This window comes from Herpailurus yagouaroundi, unplaced genomic scaffold (assembly GCF_014898765.1).
Source record: "Herpailurus yagouaroundi ecotype Mexico unplaced genomic scaffold, PumYag 215, whole genome shotgun sequence".
NCBI lineage: Eukaryota > Metazoa > Chordata > Mammalia > Carnivora > Felidae > Herpailurus > Herpailurus yagouaroundi.
This window is the reverse complement of record NW_024412446.1, coordinates 3,858,032-3,870,681: the sequence shown is the minus strand read 5'-3', so window position 1 is coordinate 3,870,681 and position 12,650 is coordinate 3,858,032. Positions and strand designations below refer to the sequence as shown.

The following is a 12,650-nucleotide window of genomic DNA, read 5'->3' as shown; positions in this document are numbered from 1 at the left end:
CTACCTCGTGGGTTGGCGTGTCAATCGAACAAAGTGTGTGTGTGTGTGTGTGTGTGTGTGTGTGTGTGTGTGTGTGTGTGAAATGCCCCGTAGTGTGCCTGGTACTGATTAGCTGATATTAATCCTTCTCTCCCCGAAGCCGCCCATGCCCTGAGGCAGGTGACCCAGATGGCAGCACCTCAGTGACCCTGGCTCTGTCTGAGCAGGAGTCTCTGTTCGTAAGCTCTGGAACTGAGCGGCCAAAAATGCTGGAATCACTGCAGTAGGGGGAGTGGCCCAGCCTTGTCCCTGCCCCATCCCTGGTCTGTTTGCAACCTAAAGATGGATCTCTCCACCTCTTATCAGTGTTTCCAGGGTTGATTGCTCAAGCTCACATTCCTCCAGAAAATGGCCCAGGGAGCCTCCTCCAGCTTGTGACATCTTCCAGATGGAGCACGTGTTCCTGGCACCCAGCCCACCCTGGTGCTTACCCTGACCTGCCTCATTCCAGAAGTTCCTTCTCTCCAGAGGCTCTACTCTGTGCCCGATCTGTAGAAAGTGCACGCACCTGATCTGTCAAAAACAAGACGACTTACAATTCAAAATCCCTGAGTTGCTTTATGACCTGGGACATCTTGGGAAGGTGTCAAAGGAACAATTTGCATCAATTTCTTTCTTTCCTTCCTCCACCCTCCTCTACCTCACTTCTAAGCCCTCCTGCCCCACCAAACTTGTCCAGTTTGCTCACCCTGGGAGAGAAGTGTGCTAGAGGCTGGGGCTATGAGCAAAAAGTGCCCTCCCTGTCCTTAAAAAGCAAGAGGGACAAATAAGCAGCCGACTGAACCACAGCTGTGGCAGTGCGGTGATGGAGGGGTGCCTAGCCCAGGACCGATGGGGCACAGAGCAGGGAGATGGGAGTCAGTGAAAAAAACCTGGGGGAAGCAGATGCCCCCGTCAAGACCATCAAGGGGCAGAGAGGTGTTCTGGGCAAACTGGACAACACAGAAAAGGACCAGGAGAGCATGGCTGATTTGAGAAGTGCAGGTGGTTGCGGAGGCTGGAGTGTGGGGTGAACAGGATGTTAGATCACGGAGGACCCTATAGATCCTATTGAGGAGTCAGAGCTTTATTTCTCTGAGCAAAATAGGGACCACAGAAAGGCTTTAAGCAGGGGAGTGACAAGGTCAGATTAGCAATTTAGAAAGAGTCCTTCATACCCTATGACAATAGTCTCAGGCCCATCAATTTGCCTGATGCCACTGAGTACACATTTCCCCCCTGAGTCGGAGAGGCTCACGACCCAATCATGATATAAAACAGGGTGGGCAACTGGTTGGGAAGGAGGAAGAGGGACTAGGCATCAGAGTAGAAAGTGCCAGAGGGAAATACTGCGGTCGTGCCCGGGTCTGCTTCTGGCTGATACGGAACCTGTCTCCGTCAGAAATGCTGATGAGCAGGGCTGTAAGAATTTGGGGCATAACTGGGTCCTCGCTGCTTCATCCATCTGTGTTTTTATCATTCCTACTTTACAGATAAGGAAGCCACAGCCTAGAGAGATAGGTAACTTTCCTCGAGCTAATAAGAATCTGAGCAGGAGGGGCGCCTGGGTGGCTCAGTCGGTTGAGCATCTGACTCTTGGTTTCGGCTCAGGTCATGATCTCACAGTTCTGTGAGTTTGGGCCCCACATTGGGCTCTGTGCTGACAGCACGGAGCCTGCTTGGGATTCTCTCCCTCTCTCTCTGCCCCTTCCCTGCCCTCTCTCTCTCTTTCAAAGTAAACAAACATTAAATTTAAAAAAAAAAAAATTCAAGCAGGAACTTCAACTTCCCATTTTGTGTTCTCAACCAACCACTCCCGCCTGCCTGGGGGCGGTGGGTGGGGAAATCCATAATGGGAAGGAAATAACAGATACCAGTGTCGTCCCATTTTCTTCTAGTTTTAATATTGTTCACTTAAAAAGTGATGGTTGTGACCCATAAATTAATTTCATGGCTCACTAATCGGTTACAACCCACAAGATGATAGTACATGGATACTAAAGTGAGGGCTGGGGCATAGGTGAGGTATTCTTTCCATCCAACATGACTTAATTTGATCCGTTTTAAGTAAAGTGTGCATGTACCAGGTTAGTGGCAAAAATTTATGGGGCAAAATGGAATAATTAATTTATTACATGATTGATCAGTTCAGGAGTCATCTGTTGAGCATCTACACGATCTAGCAATGAATAAAAATATAATGCCTCTCTTGAGGTCCATATGATCTAAGGTGGAAAGAAACCCATAAAGAGTCATTTTCAATATAATGCAGCAAATGCTAAGTAAGGGAACGCGTGTAATGAGAGCACAGCGCAGGGGCACCTAACCCGGCTCCCGAGAGTTTCCGGAAGGTGGTGATGTCTCAGAATTTTCAAGAAGTAGGTGTTGGCGGGGAGGAGATTGGGTGGGTGGGAGCAGGTGGAGGTGGAGCGGGACAGAGGACCCAGGAAGGGGAGTTGTGCAGGAGGACGTCCTCCTGTGCTCAGGAAATTACTGCCACCAGTGTCTGATGGGAGGAGAGGGTGTTGGGAGATGAGCCAAGAGAGCGGGTCGAGGACTAGACTCTGGATTTTTCCTCTGGGTGATAGGGATTTATCGAAAGTTGAAAAAGCTCTTAGTTTTTCTTGGAAAACTACCAAGTGATCTCTGCACCCTCCCCAGCCTTTAATGTTATCCTGATTTGATAGTCGAACAATGGCTCAGCATTGTGTTAATTTGCATTTCCCTGACTACTGGGGAAGTTAAACATTTTTCATGTGTTTATTAGCTGTTTACTTATTCATGTCGTTTCCCCACTTTTCTCCTGGGATTTTAATATTTTTTTTATCGACTTATATGAGCTCTTTATATATGAAGGATAACAACCCTTTGTCATATTTATTGCATATATTTTCCCCAGCCTTGTCATTTGCCTTTTAGTTTTGTTTAGAATGGCTTCTGACGTCCAGAAGTTTTAAATTTGTGTAGTCAAATGGATTGATTTTCTTTCCCTTAGTGATTTCTTCCATTGCTTTTATGCTTAGAAAATCCTCTCTCATCCAGAGATCAAATAAATATCGTTGAAATGTTTGAAGCAGCAGAGTGCCATGGGTGGGTGATTAATAATAATATTCACAGGTTAGATGTAGTGGTAAAAAAAAAACCCAATTAAACAAACAAACAAACAAAAGCCAAGGCAAAGCAGAAAAACAGTAGAAGAAATTAAACCTTCCTTTATCCACCACAAACCCAGCCCAAGGTTAAGGGTGGGAATAATCAGGGATCAAAGAGACAGAGACAAGGAGAGGCCAGTAGAGTCTTGAAGCACTAACACGACGTGGATCAGGCAGGCAGGAAGTAAGCTACACGTCCCAGGGTAGGATATGAAGGAACGTGGCATGTTTGGTTAGAATCTGAGATGAAAAGAAACAGTGATGGGAGAGGGGGAAGAGAATCAGAAAAAGCCAAGAAAGCTGCTAAGACGTTAGGACTGTGTTCTAAGAACAATGGAGAACAATCGAAGGTATAATTCAAGTGATCCAAATAACTCTTAATGCCTCATGGAGCCAGTTAGCATAGAGTTTCGTTTAAGTAGGCATAGCCTGGCAGTCAAATGACAAACGACCAATGGAAGACCAATGACAAAATTCCATTGACAGTGGCACTGGTCTGCCTCTCTTAGTCTGGACCAGATGGTGAGAAGATACCATCTCTTATCTGTCCCTTTTCCTCTCTTCCTTGTTGCCAGGAAAGAGCCTGGGATCTGGAGGCAGTCAGACCCCAGTTTGGATCCTGACTCTGCCACTCCTTAGCCATGACCTTTCCCATCTGCCTGCCTCCCTTCCTTCTGCAAATTCCATCAGACACCCATTCTGTACCAAGCATTGTCTACGTGCTGGGGACACAGGGCAGAGATAAACCACACAATGCTGCCCTAATAGAATTATAGGCTAGTGAAGGAAGACAGATGTTAAACAAATGATTGCTTAAATAAATGTAGAGTTAGGGGCACCTGGCTGGCTCAATCTGTGGAGCAGGCTGCTCTTGATCTCGGGGCCATGAGTTCAAGCCCCATGTTGGGTGTGGAGCCTACTTAAAGATTAAACAAAATAAATGTAGAATTTAAAGTTTTTCAAGTATTTTAAGAAGAGAAATAGAATCTTATGAAAGATTATTAGGGATACAGATCTATCAAGATGTCAAGGAAAGCTTCTATTAAAGGGGATCTACTATCTGAAGGATGAGTAGAATTCAGATGTTGAGGAGTGGGGTCACAAAGTCCTTTGGCAGAAGGACAAGAGGTGAGACAAGGCCAGTGTGACTGGAGAGTACACAGAGAGGAAGACAAAGGTGACAATGAAGCAGAAGGTCAAATCATGCTAGTCCTTGTAGGCTATGCAAAAGACCTTGGTCTTTATCTGAAGAACAGTGAGAATTCATTCAGATGGTTTGTTCAAAGCTGGTAAAGTTGGAGTGGGGTGGGGCTAGAGAAACAATTAGATTTGTATTTCGAAAAAGTCCTTTTGCTTTCTATGTGGAGAATTGATTGGAGGGAGCCAGAGAAGAAAGGGGAGACCCAATGTGATTGCATCACACAAGGCAAGAGAAGATGGCAGCTTGGTCTAGGCAGGGAGAGGGGGATGGAAAGTTAGGGGAGAGTAAATAGGACTTGGGTATGGGTTAATAATGTTCATGAAAGATTTCTGGGTTTCAGGGTTGCACACCTACATGGGGATCCCTATCCCCATAGATATAGGAAACACCAGAAGAGGATCAAGTTTGGGGAACAGGTTGGGGGTGGGGGAGGTTGAAGCCATGTGCTTTGGACTTGAAGAGTTTGAGGTGCATTTGAGATTTCTGTGTGGAGTTAGGTATAATGACTACATCTCAGAGAAGACTGGAGATTTTTCATTGGTCATTATTGTTCAAGGTATAGCTCTGGATCCGATGCTAGGGAGAGAGAATGGAGTGAAAATAGAAGAGGGCCATGAGGCACTCCAACATCTCATAGGATCTTGGGCCAGTGTGAGGCTCTTGTAGAGTTATTTTGATGGTTAGATGAAATACCATATGCCCCATGCCTGGAACATAGAGGCAATTCAGTAGATGTTAGATACACAGCTCCCTTCTCTCCTTTTAATCGCTCTGCTCCCTTTATTTTATGCTTTTCTATCTTCTGGCTCTATGTATTATAGCCAGAGACTTAAACCCGATTCTTCCAACCAGGGATGGCCCCAGGGCACCTAGTATGGACACCAGGCAAGCGCTGCTCTCCTCCAAGACCTAGCCCTGGAAAGCCTGCATCTTGAGCGCTCTCTGAAACTCAACTAAGAGACTTGGGGTCCTTTGCTTAGTTGACCAATGACCTGCATTTGGAGAACCAAATTTCTTGGCACGCACAGCAACTTGTATCTTAGCATGCTAATCATGCCACCTCACATTTCTAGAACATGTTGTGTATTTTTCAGCGAGTTTTCATAACGATTATCTCAGTTGTTCATCACAGGATTTTTCATTATGAAGTGCATTTGCATATTTTATTTACCTCTAATTCCTTCCCCACTGCTGAAACAATAGCGTTTTGAGCAAATGTGCATATGGATGATTTACAAATTCACTCCACTCTCTTTCTCAAGCTTGCTTTCTCTTGTGTTCCCGTTTTATTTTTAAATCATGAGTTTCATCTTCCTTGTCATAAGCCTTCACATGTTTCAGTGCTTCTCAAAATCACCATTTTGTTCTTTCTCTTCCTTTTGGCTTCTGCCCCCACTCGCCTCGTGGAGAACGAGGGCTCTGGTCCCCAGAGTCCATTGTTACGGCACATTCAGAAACTCACGTTCTGACTCCTCTCCACCTCATTTCTCTCTGAAGCAGGTGCTGTTTATTCTGCATTGAAGCTTCATATTAGCTTTAACGAGAGATTTGTTATGCGAGACAAACTCAGGATCACGCAGCCCCATCCAGGTTCCTCCTTTGCCCCTGGCATCATTAAGATTCTCTTCTATTTATTTTTTTCTTGAAGATTCTCTTCTGCTTCTCAGCCTCCCATCACTACTTTTCTCCTCTTATGCAGGACACTTCCCTGCTTTTCTTTTCTGGATTCTTGGTCTTCATCTTCTGCTACCCATGCTTATCCTCTCATTAAGAGGATTCAAACACCCATGACCTGGTCCTTGACCTTGAAGTGCTCACAGTCCGCAACAGTGGGTCTCAAACCCGATGGCGTATTTGAATCATCATATGAGGCTTCAATAAAAAGTATGAATGCAAGGGGCACCTGGGTGGCTCAGTCAGTTAAGCATCCGACTTCAGCTCAGGTCATGATCTCGTGGTCTGTGAGTTTGAGCACTGTGTCAGGCTCTGTGCTGACAGCTCAGAGCCTGGAGCCTGCTTCGGATTCTGTGTCTCCCTCTCTCTCTCTGCCCCTCCCATGATCATGCTCTGTCTCTCTCTCTCTGTCAAAAATAAATGAACATTAAAAAAAATTTTAAAAAGTACGAATGCAAAAGCCCTAACCCCAGAGGTCCTGCTTTAATCGGTCTTGAGTGGGGACCTAGGCATCGTTATTTTTTAAAGGACATCCTAATGTGCAGCTGGGGATGAGAACCACTCACTGGCCTAATGGGTAAGACAGATGTATAAACAGGGGCACCTGGCTGGCTTAGTCGGTTAAGCGTCCGACTTCTGCTCAGGTCATGATCTCACGGTTTGTGGGTTTGAGCCCTGAGTCGAGCTCTGTGCTGGCAGCTCAGAGCCTGGAGCCTGCTTCGGATTCTGTGTCCCCCTCTCTCTCTGCCCCTCCCTGCTCACACTCTGTCTCTCTCTCTCAAAAATAAATGAATGTAAAAAATAAAAAGGAAAGATGTGCAAACAAATGATTTTAATATAATGTGAAGGCAGAAGCAAGCACAGAGGCTGGAGGAGAATGGAAGAGAAGCACCTTATTCAACCTGGGAAGCCAGAAAACAGGGGTGATTAGTCAGAGCAGATGACTCAGGGCTTCAACCCATCCTAGAGAAGCTTTTCACAGAGCCCTCCCCTCCAGCTTTCCAGTAGGAGAAAAAGTACTGAAATGGCCTATGTTTTCTCTGCTGATCCCTCCCTGTCCTAGGGTGGTGCACATTTGGGCCACCTTGATGCTGTGTCTGACCCTCAGCCCCTATGCACACTTTCCTCTCCAGGTTCTTTCTTTTCTCTTCCCCAGTTGTTTGGCATTTTCTTTGCCTCCGAAGCTCCCACAGACATTTCCTCTGGCCTATTGTCTTGTCCAAAGCTCATTCTGGATCTTGACGCGACAGTTCCCCTACGACGTCCTCTTTGGCCCCGCTGTGATTTCTCTTGTGACGGCTGAGCAGTTTGCTGCCATCGCAAGAGATCTGCTGGTGCCCCCCCCCCCCCCCCCACCCCGCCGGCCCCCCAGCGCCAGCACTGAGGCTGTGCTGCTAGGTAGGGTGGGAGTCAACCACAGCAGTGGCCTCCAGCTGGCCCCAGCTGCCCACCATCCTTCCGAAACGTGTTGCTGCTTTCTTAGCTGGCCCTCTCCTTTTCCTGGGTCAGCAGTCTGACGTTTGCTCTGTCTTGAGGCGGTTTCGAGAACTCCGGAGCCAGATCCTAAGTCCCTGGAGGCACTATCTTGGTTTTACAGCTTGGCCAGTTCTGGAATTGGCCTGGGAAACCATATTCTTCCCCCACGGCCTGCCCCCCACTCCCACTGAGGCTCACTGTGCTCCCGAAACAGGACTCTACACACGGCTCCGTTGTTCACACTTCCTCACTGGGTCTCGTCTCACTCGGCTGGACAGCAGCCCTCTGATCTCCTCGTGTTTCTGCAGAACGTCTGTGCGTGGCCCTATACTCCCACTGCCACCTTGACTTTCTCTCTTAATTACCAGGATTCTGTTAACACAGACTTCTTACTTTGCTTCTTTGATTTTTTTTTTTAAAGTGATTTCTGTTTCATTCTCTCACCTTTGCCATTTCTCTCTCTGCTTTTCATTACAGTTGACCTTTGAGCATCAGGGTTTGAATTGCACAGGTCCACCAATATGTGGATTTTTTTACAGTACGGCCCTGTAAATGTATCTTCTCTTCCTTATGATTTTTTAAGTAAGTTTATTTATTTTGAGAGAGAGGGAGAACGTGTGAGTGGGGGAGGGGTAAAGAGAGAGAAGGGGAGAGAGAATTCTAAGCTGACAGCACCAAGCCGGACACGGGGCTTGATCCCACGAACTGCGAGGTCATGACCTGAGCCGAAATCAAGAGTTGGACGCTCAACAGACTGAGCCACCCAGGAGCCCCTCCTTACGATTTCCTTAATGACGTTTCTTTTCTCTAGCTTACTTTATTGTAAGGATACAGTGAAGGATACATCTGGGTGCTAATAGGCTGTTGATGTCATCGATAAGGCTTCTTCTGGTCAACAGTAGGCTATTGGTAGTTAACGTTTTGGGAAGTTGAAAGCTACACAGGGATTTACGACTATCTGGGGTCATAACCTCTAACCCCTGTCTTGATCGAGGGTCAACTGTATTTACTTCTACAAATGGGATTTCCTAATTTGCTCCTTACAACTTTGGCCTTATTCTTCCCTGTAAGACTGTCTCACATTATCTTTCCAGATGACCCAGCACCATTTGGCTTATGAAAAGGTGAACCAGACTCCCTTGCTGGGAGTCACTGCTGTTCGACTAGCTTCTGACATGATGGGACTTTGTGTACCATCCATGCCCTCTCTGGGGGAACACATCCCACACCCAGCTCACCGGAGTCCACGGGCTTCTTACAACATGCCTGGAAGATGCATAGGGGTAGCAACTGCTATTCCTGTTTTGAAATTAGGAAAATGAGACTTAGCCAGAAGGACACCGAGGCCTAGAAGGGAACCAGCTCCTCAAACTCATGTGGCTGGTAAGGGAAGAACTGGGGAGAGAATGCATCCTAAGTAATTCCCAGAGCATTACTTGCCCCAGGGTTCTGTACTGGACGCAACCATTGGGTAGCCAGCCGGTGTGAGGGTGAGTGCTGGATCCTGCCCTCAGGAAGTTTCGATAAAATCCCTCTTGGTGTGAGCCTATGACCCTGGCTGACTGGTCTGTTGGGTTAATGTTTCAGAATGGCAGATGAGTCACCGTGTTTCTATTTATTTTTAGGGTGTCAACCACAGGGACTCTGGGAACAAGGTTTAGCAACACCTTCCCTTGTATACTAGATACACAGCATGCAATATTTTCCCACTGGTTTTCTGGTTTGGACATGTTTTTAGTCAAGTGTCTGTGTTCTCTTTGGGTGAGCAGTCTACCAATGAGGCCAAACTCCATCATTCCAGATCACGTGTGTGCATGTTCAAGGGTGGGGGTTTGCTATAGTTCAAGCTGAGGCTAAAAAGGGGATACCTGTGTGGCTGGGCGAGAGACAACATCTCTTCTCCCCTTTCTTGGAGAACATGCAGTATCACTCTCCATAACAGTCTTTGCTCCTGCCCAGGAGGAGCGTCTAGACCGCTGGACAAAGGCTAACATTTGTGGGGTCATCTTTTCCTGATGGGTGGGGCTACTGTGATTCGGGATCAAGAGCCAGATTGGCTGCTTCTTCTCTGATTCCCAACTTCAAACAGATTGCTCCTCTTCTACGTCATCTCAGAGGGGAGCACATTTGGTTCAGACCCAGGACTATCTTCTAGAAGGTTCACATCTGTGTAGTTGAGCTGCCCAGTCCCATCTCAGCAGGCAAGCTTTGGACATGTGTATGTGTGTGGTGATATGTTCCAATACCCACATTTGGGAGTGTCGGAAGTCCTGTGTATTTCCTTGATTACTTTCTGAATTCTCCATCGCAAATGCTAGGAAAGGCTGTGGTTTGGGAGCTGGAATGTACCAGAGTTGATGAATAAACTTGATATTTGCTTCCCATTTGGCTGTGATCTTGTATGCCCACGTCACTGATTTGGGCACCTGTCATCATGGAAAAGGTGTGATAAGAAGTTGAAAAAGCATAAACACTGTGGAAAAGCTCAAAGGTAAAATCCTTTAAGTTCAGAGACACAAGGAATGCTCAGGACAACACAACAGAGAAGTCGTTTAACCCCTAACAGGACTCACCATCACAGCGCTGGGGCAGGCTAACGCTGAGGGAGCCTTAGGAGACGAGGGGCCTTACGTGCACGGGGGCCCAACTGCATGTTGGGAGCTGTTTGAACACCTTACATACAGTATTTCATTTAATTTTCATGACAAATGAAGGACCTAATGAGCCGGATATGATTATTCCCACTGACTCAAGGCTCAGAGAGGTCAAGGCACTGGCCCAAGGCCACAGGGTGACTTAGTAGCAGATTTGGGATGAGAATTAATGTCACTCAAGTCCCATTATAAAAGCCTGGAACTAGCCCCCGAGAGAATGAAGTGCTCCTCCCTGGAGGGGTTGGCACCGGGGAGGACAGCCCTGTCCCTCAGGCCTCCATGGGCCAGATGGACTGTGGTGTCGTCCTATGTAGTGGTCCCTTTCTGAAGTACACAGAAGAGACAATTTTCTGCTTGGGGATAAAGTTCAGAAGGTGGAACTGGGTGGTGCGGTGCTGGCTGCCTGCCAGCTGTGAACAAGGAACCAGAATACCTGGAATGTGGTATGAGAGCCAAGACAGAGCAAGGCCCCAAGTTCATGTACTTCTAAAATTTTAATTTAATTTAATTTAATTTAATTTAATTTAATTTAATTTAATTTAATTTAATTTAAATAGAGTGAGCAGGGGAGAGGGGCAGAGAAGGAGAGAGAATCTTAAGTAGGCTCCACACTCAGCATGGAGCACGACGTGGGACTCAATCTCACAATCCTGGGATCATGAGCTGAGCTGAAATCAGGAGTCGAATGCTCGACCGACTGAGCCACCCAGCGCTCCCTTCGTTCATGTACTTTTCTCTGGGTGTTAGGAGGCCTTCATTTTTACACTTTTAGCGCCATGGAGAGCTTGCTGTGGGGAATAAGGACATATCACTCTTCCTTCCCTTCAAGGTAAAACCTCTTGGAGGTTTTCCTTAGTCCTATTCAAATAGAATATGTGCCTACGAGTGCTGGCACCCTCCTTAAATAGTGGGATTGGAGAGAGACTCAGGACTTGTGCTCATCCCTGAGGTCTTGACTCAGCTGTCACCTCTTCCTACCTTTGGACTGGGCTGACACCTCTGCGAGAACATCCTCTGTGTTCATTAGTTCTTCCTTAAGGTGCCTTTCAACTGTTGTCTAGTAAGGACAATACTAACACTTATACACTCATACTGTGTGCCCGGTATCAGTACAAGTATTTTGTATTTATTCATTCATTCAATCTTCGCAACATAGGTATAGCGTAGGTATCATTATGTTTTGGAAAAAAAAAAAAAGGTTACTTATTTATTCTGAAAGAGAGAGATACAGAGCGAGCAGGGGAGGGGTGGATCCCAAGCAGGCTCCACCCACACGGTCAGCATGGAGCCCCACATGGTCTCCATGACTACATTTCTAGCTTTCCTTGGAGTAAGTGTGGCTATTTGACTATGTTCTGGCTAAGGAGACGTCAGTGGAAAGATCATAGGATGCTTTCCGGAAGACTCCTTTAAAAGGGAAGAATCTGGTCCTTCTCCCTTTCTTCCGTCTTGCTGCCTGGACAGCAGATCTGGTAGCTGGAGCTCAAGCTGTCATCTCAGAACAGGAGAAATCACATCCTCGGAATGACAGAACCTTCATGCTACCCTGAGTTATCTACCTCTGGATTTATTTCTCGTGAGACAGAAGTAAACTTCTGTCTTGTTTAAGCCACTGTTAGTTGGGTTTCCTGTTACTTTCAGCCCAGTCTAATCCTAATTGACAGCATTAAATATGGGTAAGAGCTAAGGTCAATAATTGTTTGTGAATTGACAGTGAGTCCCCAAGAGAAGCCTGGCTTGTCCTCTCTCCATCTCTCAGGTACTGGTGAGAGAGAATCTCGGGTTTTCACAAGAAAATGTCCTGGAACCCTGAAATGCCTTCTTGTGCCTTATGGGTCTGGGCAGGTTTGCATCTGGAAAATGGGTTGTGCCTGGAACATGGTTCTCAGGTATGGGGTCTGGGCTCTATTGGCCTTCCTCCTCCAGCCACACAGGGACAAACCAAAGGGGCAGAGCCAGCCTTAGGTTCTGAACATGGGCCTCTGCATCGGCTTTGCCCCACTGAGGTGAGCTGAGGAAGCCCCAGAAAGTCCAGAAGGATCAGTGAGGTGGACTGATTGCCTCTTCTGTTATTCTTGTTGCTGCTACTGGCGCGCTTTGAAATTAATTGATGGTTTCCTTTTTTTTTTTTTTTTAATTTGTTCCTCCCTTTGCTTTTTCTGAATTAATTTTTTCATCGTGAAATATTTCAAAGATTAGACAAGAATAGAAAGGAGCATAATGAATACCTATTTACCCACCATTAAGCTTTATCAAATCTTAACATTATGTCATATTTGTATCAGATCTCATTTAAAGAAGTAAAACATTACTGATATAATTGAAGCTTCCTGTATATTACACCCCCCCTTCCCATTCTTCTCCCTCTTCCTCAGAGGTAACTATTACCATGAACCCACTATTTATCATTCCTATGTATGTCTTTACACGGTTAGTACATGTTTATGCATCCATTAATACAACATGGCATTGTTC

The 12,650-nt window shown here is 46.3% G+C and overlaps 1 protein-coding gene across 2 annotated transcripts in view; it reads left to right on the top strand.

Moving 5' to 3' along the window:
• SPACA3 (sperm acrosome associated 3) overlaps nucleotides 1–12,650 on the top strand; it is a 36,778-nt gene that overhangs the window by 536 nt on the left and 23,592 nt on the right. The gene's annotated exons all lie outside the window — the stretch shown is intronic.